This window comes from Microcaecilia unicolor, chromosome 6, assembly GCF_901765095.1.
Source record: "Microcaecilia unicolor chromosome 6, aMicUni1.1, whole genome shotgun sequence".
NCBI classification, from domain to species: domain Eukaryota; kingdom Metazoa; phylum Chordata; class Amphibia; order Gymnophiona; family Siphonopidae; genus Microcaecilia; species Microcaecilia unicolor.
Window position 1 is genome coordinate 136,142,029 of NC_044036.1, and position 11,160 is coordinate 136,153,188.

General features: G+C 46.7%; 1 protein-coding gene across 2 annotated transcripts in view; it reads right to left on the reverse strand.

The window, feature by feature from the left end:
• PLXNA1 (plexin A1) overlaps positions 1 to 10,784 on the reverse strand; it is a 551,734-nt gene extending 540,950 nt beyond the window's left edge. For both annotated transcript variants that reach the window (XM_030205992.1, XM_030205991.1), the window contains exon 1: positions 10,726 to 10,784. The gene's annotated coding sequence lies outside the window, so the exon portion shown is untranslated. The remainder of the gene's footprint in view (positions 1 to 10,725) is intronic.
• Between the last annotated feature and the right edge of the window lie 376 nt (positions 10,785 to 11,160).

Below are 11,160 nucleotides of genomic sequence, written 5' to 3' on the forward strand. Positions count from 1 at the left end.
TAACGGACGAACACATTACTTAGTATTTAACACATTTCATAACTCCATTAACCCTTGGAGCAGGGACCCATTCTACCAGGCATGCCCCTCCCCCATCCCAGTTACTTTGCTTTTCCCCCATACTTCAATCAATCAATAACCCTTCTGCACACAACTGTGGGATAACCGTAGGCCGCAGCTTGATTTATTAACATTTAAACTTTCAATTAACATCAGCAAAAAATAACCCCACCCCCAAGCTACAGCTGTCAAAAGCATAACATCAACAGCTGCCCCCCACCCCCGCCGCTTGCTATGATAGCAAAGCAACAACTTCCACTTCCTGCTGTCACCGCAACTCTTCCTCTTTCTGGCTCCACCCTAACAGCAAAAGCCCTGGCCTGTGTGGACCTCCACACATTTATTCCGGGTCACCCGACCTGCCTTTAAAGACCTGGCTCATCCCCATGAGCCATTGCTCCTGCAGCTTGGGTTTTTGCCACTGCGACAACTCCAACACCATTCACCTAAAAAACAAAATTCTACAACACAACGAAGCCTCGCCCCGTCAAATTAAATGTAAGGGTGGGAGGGTGGGCAAAGCCGCCTCTGAGGAACACGAAACACCCTGAGCCTCAGAGGAAGCCCAGATTTTATTCCCTCCCAACTGCCCCCCCCCCCCCCCCCCGGCAACCTCTCCTCCAATCTGCTTCTAGAATCGGGCTGAAGGGCTGGCTGGCCTCTTTTAAGCCAACCAATCATTCCAGCCCCTGAGCCCACGGACCCCCCCCCCCCCCCCCCGCACTCCAACCTCCTGCCCAGAGCCTTCCCGAACGGGCCCAGCCCGTGTTTAACTGGGCCCGTCAAGAAAGCTCTCAGGCCTTTCTTTTCATGATGGACAACACAGGAGCACTTTGTGCCTCCAAAACAGAAGGTACTTAGTGGTCTCGCATTAATAATTTTTCAATGGCTGCTCACGAACGCAAACATTAGAACACGCCGCAAATAACACAAATAGAAAACACTAGAAATGGACTTAGCATATGGGAAAGGCCCCTGTTAGAATGCGCTAAGACTATTCAATAGCACTGCTTAGTAAAAATGGATCTACGATTAAGAGGCCAAATTTGCGGCTACGCTAAAGATGGGCTTAGCGTGCGGGAAAGTTCTGTGTTAGGATGTACTAAAGACTATTTACTAGCAAAGGGGCCCCTAACAGCATTCTCCACTGGATTCTCTATATGGTGCCTTAAACTGGGCACCAACGCAAGATGTGCGCCCCACAAAACCAGCTGTCGAGCCAATTAGTGACAATATTTGGGTGCTAATTGGCATCAACTTGAATTTACATGCAATTCTGTAACAATGTGTGCCCAAATCCCATAGGATGTGGGCGCTGGCGGTAGTGCCACCCCAGCACATGGCGTTTCCAGCGCTAATGAAAATATTTGGAACACATTTCCGCAGGGAGTTACCCAGTGGTAATCGGGCAGTGCCACGCGCTGGCCGGTTACCGCTGGGTTAGTGCGAGAGCTTTTACCGCCACCTCAGTGGGTGGCAGTAAGTGCTTCCCCCCCCCCCCCCCCCCCCCCCACAATGGCTATGCAGGAAGTGCAATCTTACCGCATGACCGTTTCTTTTTTCCTGCTGCAGTAAAAAATAACAGCCACCGCCACCAGCGTAGGGACCTTTTTACCGCAGTTTAGTGAAAGGGCCCCACAGCGCACAACCCACAAAGGAGAGTGTCCACGGGAGGTTTATGGGGGGGGGTGGGGCATTCCTAAAATTTGTACACAGGGTTACAGAATACCAAGGAGGGGCCCCCAAATCAGGTGCTGGGAATTACACCTGGTTTCAGCAGCCATAAGTCCTGGCATTCAAATCTGGACGCCAAAATCAGCACGCAACGCTATTCTATAAAGGGTGATTATCGTTGAGTGCACATTATACAATAGTACTGAGCACTGATTTTTCCAGTGCCTTTTACTGCATCTGGTCCTATGTGGCTCCATCTTATGATTTGGACCTAGCTGTGAATAATGGGATAGATTCTATATTTCATGCCTAAAAAATTGGCACTGGGAAAAAAGTACACCGTCGTATTTATAGAATATGCCCAAATTTCCATGTGGTTTATAGAATACGCTGAGCACCCGGAATTTAGTCGTGGGAACTTACATCAACTTAAACTTGGCAGTGGCGTTTTTAGGTCGGCTGCCACCCGGGGCGGATCGCCGCTACGCCCCCCCCCCCAGGTGCAGCAGCATCTGTCCCCCCAGGGTGCAGTACAACAGCCCCCCGGGCGCAATGACACCCCCCTCCCCGGCGCATTCTTGGCTGCTGAAGGGTGCAGAGAGCAGCCGCGTGCCTGTCGGCTCTGCTGGCTCCCTGCTCCCTCTGTCCCGGAACAGGAAGTAACCTGTTCCAGGGCAGAGGGAGCAGGGAGCCAGCGGAGCTGACAGGCACACGGCTGCTCTCTGCACCCTCCAGCAGTGTGCACCCAGGGCGGACCTCCCCCACCGCCCCGCCCTTGCTATGCCACTGAAATTTGGTGTAAATGTCGACACCTAAATTTGGACCAGGTATATTCTATAATGATGTGCATACAGTTTAGAAAAACGCCCACATCCCGCCCATTCCACACCCCCTTTTCAACTATACAACTTAGAATTTACGCTCATCAGATTGCAGAATACGCTTAGACAGTTGTGCATGTAAATTCTAATTAATGCCAATTAATTGGCAATTAGCGCTGATTGGTTTGCTAACTAATTAAGTTGCAAGCACAAATCCAGAACACAACTGGATTTGCACGTCCAACTTAAGTCGAACTCTATAAAACCCGGGGGAAAGTGCATTAACAGTAGTGGCATGCAGTAACATGAAAGCGCACGATATTAACTGGTTCTCAAATTGAAATATCACCCTTCTACCGCAGTGCTATCAAATAACTGTGAGAAGAATTAAAGCAAAGACAAACCAAATTCCTCCTTTCATTCTATTTATTTCATTTCTAAGTAGAAAGAAGCTTCTTTGAAATCCCTTAAGTCATCCAACCCTACAGAAACCTAAATATCTGTACTGGGAGACGCCTAAACCCATAGCCAGAATTACACTGAACAAGACAGAAAAGGCGTTAAAGAGTCCCGTAGGCCTTAAGAAAAAAGGTGAGAATCTTTTAACAAAAAATTAAACAGTGCATAATTTTCTATTATGGAAGAGGGAAAAAGTTTTCCTAGTAAGATTTTATTTTCAGCTTTACTGTACAAGCTTTTTGTACTTGGTTAAATATTTGGAACTCTAGTAAATGTAAAAAATGTGCAGACATCTATCTTATTCTGAAAATATAAGCAATGCTACCTCTTTAAGCTAAAACCAACAGGAAGGGGGAGCAAACCAAGAATCAGATATGTGGATCCTTTGAGGAGTTGGCGGCTCCTGCAATGTTCAAAGCACACAAACTATTTGAATAAGGGAATTTGGGAAGAGAAGCCATCACAACCTAAGATAGCAAAGCACTTATTAGCAAGAATGAAATGCAGAATGCTTTTGGTGTCTCTTTCCTTGAACCAGACGGGTTTCCGCCCTTGAAAAAACATGGTGCACAAACAACTCTGAAGAAAACATGAATCACTCAATGCATATCAGCTCCCAACAGCCATGCAATTAACAGAAGTTTTTTTCACAGTATAATTATACATATCTTAATGTAATTACCATCCCTGTATTTTGTACATTAAACAGTAGGCAACCTAACGGAATGGAGACATTTTCTGTGGCTGCAGATTCCTGGAAAGAGCAGATTTTAAGCAGCTTCGCCTATGGAGTATTTCTTTTTTTAACAGAGGAAGAGAAGACAAAAAAAGCTACTAACCTTTTTCTTCCCCTAACCTCACACACTATGAAGACAAGATACAGGAAGGTCACAGCAGCAGAAAAAAAAAACTTTAGGAGAGTAAAGAAATGCATTAACCCCTGTGAAGCCTTTGTTCATTCCTTTTCATCCACTGCCCCATCTCTTCTGGCTGAAAAAGCCACCCACTTGCCCCATTCTTAGGAGGGTCATTAAGCGTAATGAAAATCCCAAGCTTTGTCCCCCTAGAGAATGCTTTAAAAAAATCCAAATTGGATTCAGACTTTTGAACCACAGGAAAAAAAATGGAGAGAATCAGGAGATGCCTGAGGGGACATAGGTTTACCGCGCAAGTCCAACACTGATGAAACGCACACACTAAGCTTTGCACTATCATAATTTAAAATGGTAAAAATATGTTTTGACTTGCATTCAATTGTTCTGCTTTGTTAAGTCATATGCATGGATCTCTCACTGCTGTTTTCTTCTTAGCTATGGGCGACTGCCATTATACCACTGAGGACTCATCAGTGTTTTGCCAAAATCTAAAACTGGCGGCCCAGAGGTAATGCTACAGCAACCCATGGCCCTCAGCGGGCTGTCACTGGCTTATTAAGGACCTCAGGAGAGCTTCTCCCATGTGAAACCCTATAACTGTGAAAAAAAGCCCCAGTTACCTCTGCTGTTTGCAAGGCTGTATGGCAGAAGCACACATGATGCATCTTTCATTCCTTCCTATCACTCCATTCAAATAATTGCAAACTTTAATGGTGTTCCTTTGCCAGGCATGTATGAGTTTACTGATCATAATAAATCCTACTGCAGCAACTGACTACCTTCCAAACAAAACTCTTAATGGCATAAAAAAAAATTTAAAAAACCCTAGCCGAGACTGAATGGCAGAGCCGGTGGGGGGAGGCGGGGCTGGTGCTGGGAAAGACTTCTACGGTCTGTGCCCTGAAAATGGCAGATACAAATCACGGTAAGGTATACACAAAAAGTAGCACATATGAGTTTATCTTGCTGGGCAGACTGGATGGACAGTACAGGTCTTTTTCTGCCATCATCTACTGTGTTACTATGCTACTGCAAAGCTTGGCCAACGTGCAGAGGTCTTGGTGTTCTCCTGTAATCCTGTGGCATAAAGTAGTCATTTTCTATTTTAGTTTCAGCATCAGGAGTGAAATATTCCCAGACAGCTAAAAAGTGGTACTTGCAACCTGCCTTGATCCAGCTCCAGGCCAGAGAAATTGAGTCTGTCCCAGTATGGCATAAGAACAGCCATACTGGGTCAGACCAATGGTCCATCCAGCCCAGTAACCTTCTTCCAGCAGTGGCCAATCCAGGTCACAAGTACCTGTCAGAAATATAATTAGTAGCCCATTTCACGCTACCAATCCCAGGGCAAGCAGTGGAAGGAGTTAGAGCTTCGGAAAGATTGGACAGTCCAGCCCACAAGCGAGGTTCAGGGCAAGGAAGTGCCTGCTCAAGGCCGGGGTGCAGCCCTGTGAGGTACACTCGTGGTAGAAGGACAACCAGAAAGGCTCGTTGCCTGGTGCATGTAGAGACAGAGTCAGGGGAAGGAGTAATAAAGTCTGGGAATGACACTTCTAAAAAGCAAACATAAAAATAAAAAATAAAAAAAATCCAGATGTGATGGAACAAAACTGAGTATAGAAAAACTGTAAATAAACAAAAGTGAAAAAGGAAATACAAAACAGAGCAAACCTAGCAGATGGGGGGATGGGATTTGATATACCACCTCTCTATGGTTACAGTCAAAGTGATCATTAAAGGCTCCTTTTGCTTGCGCAGGTCTTCCCGTGAGCTAAGGCCATTTTCTACTGCAGCCATAAAATGCCCTATTTTCTTTTTGGTAGTAATGGCCATGTGCTAATTTTGCTGTTGCTGCATAACCATTTTTAAAAATTAGCGTGTGGGAACTTTTGTAGGTGGTAAGAACTCCCATGGTATCCCTGCGCCAACCAGTTCGTGCGCATAATGTAGGTATGCTAACTGGTTAGCGCAGGAATGCCCACACTCTGCCCATGACATGTCTCTCAAAAAATAGAAACATTTTTTAAAGTGTGGTTAGCGCGAGCACATTCTGAAGTTACCGTTTCCAGCGCTATACTCCAGTCTTAGCTGCATCACACCTAATGCAGCTTCGTAAAAGAATCATTAAAGCAGCAAAAGTACAAAAAAAAAACATTCCAAAATTGGTTACAAGGTTACAAATAACGTTTTGCTAGATGTCGATATTTTTTGAAATATTTTCCCACCCCTTTTCAACATTATCATCAGGTGGGATGAACGATTTGAATGTCTCAGACTCATTATTCTGCCAGTCCTGAGCAAACCACTTGGCAGCAGGCAAAGTTTAATCGAATTTATTTACCGCCTTTTTGAAGGAATTCACTCAAGGCGGTGTACAGCAAGAATAAGTCAAACATAAGCAATAGATAATTACAGCAGTAAAAATATTCAAACAACAGTACAAAAGTATGTTACATTGCAATGTCAACACAATACACAGTAAAAGATTTTAATAGACAGAATGGGGTGTAAGCAAAGATGGAACATAAAGATAGATAGGCTTGAGTAACAGGAGTAAGAAAATAAGGGACTAGTTTAAAGAAAGTTTCTTTTTCTGAATTTGTGGTATCATTCACTCTGGAGGGCACATTCCCAACCTTTTTCTGAGCCTCTGAGGCAGAAGGCAAACCATAAAAGAAGGCCTCTGGCAGCTTTGTTCCCCATCACCCTGGAACCTCCTTTGTTTCATTCTGCCCCACACTATTTTAAAGAGACCCTTGACCAGCTTGGATACAAGTCACCTGCACTCATAGTTACGATTCCTGTGCCTGTGAAGAAGAAAACTTTCCAAGCAGCCACCTATTTCAACCAACACTGTGCGTCCCTTAAGCACTGAATAAATTTTAGCAGGCCATACAAACATATAGATTTTTACTAGAGAATATAATGATTTCCCTGTAATATTCTGGCATGGTAACCCTACACATTCCAGAAGAATACAAAAGGTAGGATCTAATCTCCTAAATGCATTGTATACAAAAGATCCTTTGTTTCAAAGAAACAAACACCGGCACCAGTTTTCCCCAGGCATTCACTGATGTTGACTTTGCCAAATTCTATCAGAGCATTTATTTGCTGTCTTTTCAGTGGGCACATGACACTAATCAGATACCAGGCAAACACATTTGAAGGAACAAATAAGGTAGCATTACACCTACTTCAACATCGAACCATCCAGGTTTCTGAGCCACTACAGCAAAGGGTCCCCGTGTGCCAGAGGAGTCAGGAAAGTTGTGCAGTGCAGGTTTCCAGATGTGGTTACCTGCTTATGCCTCAGGTCCTGAATCAACCTGGTCCAGATGATGATTTTTTAATAGCAATTCTGCTCTCCTACTCCCTGTGTCTAGTCCCACCTCCCTCAATGCCCCAGCAGCTCCTGCATCCTCTGGAGGCTGAAAGTCTTGCAGGTAATAAATCCTATTCAATGTTTTGGAATTTATCAGCAGTGCAGTGAGCCCAGGGCACGGCTCTGAGCATCACAGACTTAGAAGCAAAAGGCAACTACATTTGAAGATTCCAAAGCCACGAGGGGAAAACCAGATTATTCTTGCTAAATTGTTCATGTTGTCAACACAAGGCAGAAACAGATGAGGAAGTTGGTAAGGCACACAATCCCCATTTGTAATCCTCAAAATTTCAGTTTCCATTAGAGCACACTGAGTAAGTAAGAAACCTCATAAGCAGAAGTCAATGAGATGAGGGTCTATTATGTTAAGTCTCGATTTGGAGAAGCCCGGATTATTGCAATAGTTTTCCAAGTTCAGGAATTTCAGGCTCATCAAATGAACAGCCTCTAAACACTGATCATAAAACAATGCACTTACCTGATTTGCACATTAGAATTAGGGCATAGGAAGGCAAGAAGCAAAATACAGACAACGCATGGGAACCACTGACAGTTTTATCAGTGCTGGTGAAAAATGGCCTCTGCAGGTTCCAACACCTTCTGCTGGATCGGCATAAGAATTTTGCGGACACCCAAGGCCAAAAGTCCGTTCTTAAGATGTGACATGTGTGTGACTGTAATCACACCCACCAGATCTCAGTTTCATTTCTCTAAACAAAAAACCCCTGCAAATTCTGAACCTTGTCTTCAGAAATTCTCATTGCAATGCCAGGAAATCAACTGGACCAGCGTGACTTTTTCCAAGTATCAGCTTCCTCAATTTCCAGTTCCCTGCCCTATTATCAATGTGTCATAGCTTTCCACTTTAACAAAAATGCACACTTTTTGAACAGCCATATAAGCTCTTTTTAACCCTTTCTCATGCCATTGGGGAGTGAAGGTGTAATTAAGGAACCGCACCCCACTCAAGGTTGGCTGAACTGGGGAGCTCTCAACACGTTTAACACTAACATCTCAGCAGGGACCTACAAAACGAGAGAGGAATAGGCACAATCCGCTTGCTTTTAACTGCAACATTAATTATGCAGACTGTGCTCTGCCTGGTAGATGCTTTGCAGCTGAATCTGCCTGGCCTTTTGCTAGCCCGGATCAAACCACCAGTGCAAAGCGGAGAGAGTGGGGCCAGGCAGTGAGACAAAGAGCTGGAATCACGGCTCATCACAACCGTGCAAAGGAAAGAAAGAGCCAACGTGACGATGCTTCTAAGCGAGAACAGGCTCACCTGAATAAACAAAAACTTTTCAGTTTAGGCTAGGGAAACAACATCCCGGTGGAAAATACCCTCCGAGCTCTCTCACTTGCTGCTTTTCATTCCCTGGCATGTTGGCATTGCCCCACATCCATCTAATCGGTACAGCTGATCCTTCTAGGGAACATTCAGCATCTTCCAACCCCTTTCATTTGACATAACCACCTAGATTGGAACATCGTGCAGAAAGTTAGGCTTTAGACTAGGGGTCGTGGCCGGCTCTCACACCCCCTTTCCCTTCAACACATTCATACCCTCCTGCCTTCCTGGGGCGTGCACAGTGCCACAAACACACGGATGTGCAAGCAGCTCGTCTTTCCTTTATTAAACTAGTCCATCCACACATACATGTAATGCTAGGGGATACAGAGACGGGGGGAGGTGCTGTAGAAATCCCCCCCCCAAATCCAGCCTAAGCCCTTCTTAATCAGAACGTATGATATGGCACACGTGTGTCCACGGCCACGCTATACACCAGATCGCACGCACTGCACACAAATGCTTGTGCATGCTGGGGGGGGAGAGAGATGGAACCCAGTCTGCCACCCCTTCATCACCCACGATTCGCCTCCCCCTCCGAAAATAAACACCTCGCTACTCTAGTGATAGCGGAAACCTGCCTTTCGGGAAAGAAATTACATTATTTTCATAAATCTGGCTCCGCTTCATTTGCATTCTTGATTTTGCACCTCCGACGTGTGGTTGGCTTCCTGCAAAGGCTCCTTAGATGCAATTAACAAATCTAAAAATTGCCACCTTGCACTTAGCTTCTGCACCACCCGGCAAGCTTTACCTACATACGGACTGGCATTACAGTGCACCCCAAGCATCCAAGAAAGCACCAGCAACATCTGGCCAGATGTAGTTATAAAAACAAAAATAATAGCAAGCCAAAGCAAAGAGAAAAGAGGCACAGTCACAAAGTTGTTAAACTCCAGATGATCCCTGATAGAAATTTTAATGCTCGGCAGGAGACTGGAGCTTGATGTACCCACTGCATCAAAACTAAAGCAATTTGCACGCGCACTGGCAGCCTCCACCCCGGCGGCAGGAGATTCTCGGGGTGAGGAGCAGAACGATCACCCGCTTCCCCACCCCCACCCCCACAATGGCACAACTACAGGAAATCATCACCTCATTTTTTCTTGAATGCATCACGATATAAACTCGTGTTATTTCTCCTGTTTGCAAGGCCATAAGGAGGAAGAATGAGTCTAAATGCTAATTCTGCTTTGGATTAGGAAAACAAGGCATCTGCATCCCGTCCCCTCGCTGAATTCCTCTGCCAGGTCTTCTTTCGCCCGCAGACTCCGAAGCCTGGAAAGAGATGAGCAGAAACGCGAAGCATCTTCTCTCCAAGAGAAGCCACATAAAAAGGCTACGCACTGCAGCTCTCAGACAAGGGGGTTTCATCCTGCCCAGGGTGGGGAAGCTATTTTCAGGACAGGAGCCCTCCACCCTCCTTTTCCATGTGCTTATCTAGGCAATTTCCAGCCCCCATGTCCCTTACACTGAGTTTTCGCTCTTTCACTCCCAGCGCTGGCAGCACGTTTGCGAGATCCATGGGATCCCACTTTTCAGCAGATTGGTATTGTTATTTTTAAAATTCGCGATTATGCAGTTCTTCTTCTTCTTTTCCCAGGTCCCGATCACAAATCTGGTTTTATCTCGGTTCCTGCATCTCCTCCCTTTCTCTTCCAGTCAATTTCAAAGCTTAAGCACCCCAACCCCTTAGGTGCGCCCCTAAAGTCAATTCCTCCCTCTCCCCCCCCCCCCCCCAAAACGAGGTGGATTTTTGTCGCATTTAAAGCGCCCCCCCCCCCCCCCTGCCTAGGCTGCGATCAGAGCTGTGCTGCACACTTCTCCTCTTTTTACAATTTCCTCACCTTCCCACTTTGTGCTTCACCGCAAGGAAGAGCAACAATATAAAATCCACGCATCTGTGTCAAATACGCGCGCACATACACATCTATATGTACAAGAAGGGACGCAGAAGCGTCCGGACTCCGGGAGAGAAGAAGCGATCAAGCCAAGAGTGCAACGCGAAATCCGCCACTGCAGCCCCGCCAGATGAGCCGAGGGATTCCGCAGCCCCGGACCGATCGGGGCTCCGGAGAGGGAGAGTTAGGTGCTGCTACTTACGGCGTGAAGCGGGCGCGCCTGCCATCCTCCGGGCTCGCCCTCCTCCGCTCAGCATGAATGGGATGGAATGCGGCGCACACAGGCTTCCAGGGCAACTCCAGCCTCGCTCTGGCTCCCCCCAGCGAGCGCGAGGCGGCGCGGCTCTTACCTGCAGCGGGCGCCCGCGAGGGAAGGGGCGGGGCCGGCTCGGCCGGCGCCTTAAAGGGGCGAGGGCCGCGCCGCTTCCTCTTAAAAGGGCGACGCCGAGCAGCTCCCTGGAGAGTGGCCGCGGGCTGCCGAGTCCTGGGAACGCGGGGCTCGCGCCGCTTCTCGCATTCGGCTTTCCTTTGCAACAGCTCAGCCTCGCTCTGTATGTGCAGCACGGGCTCCGGGAGCTTGTCAGCGCCCTTAAACAGGCTCTTGCAGTGCAATAAAAGTATTTCCTTTGGCTGCATT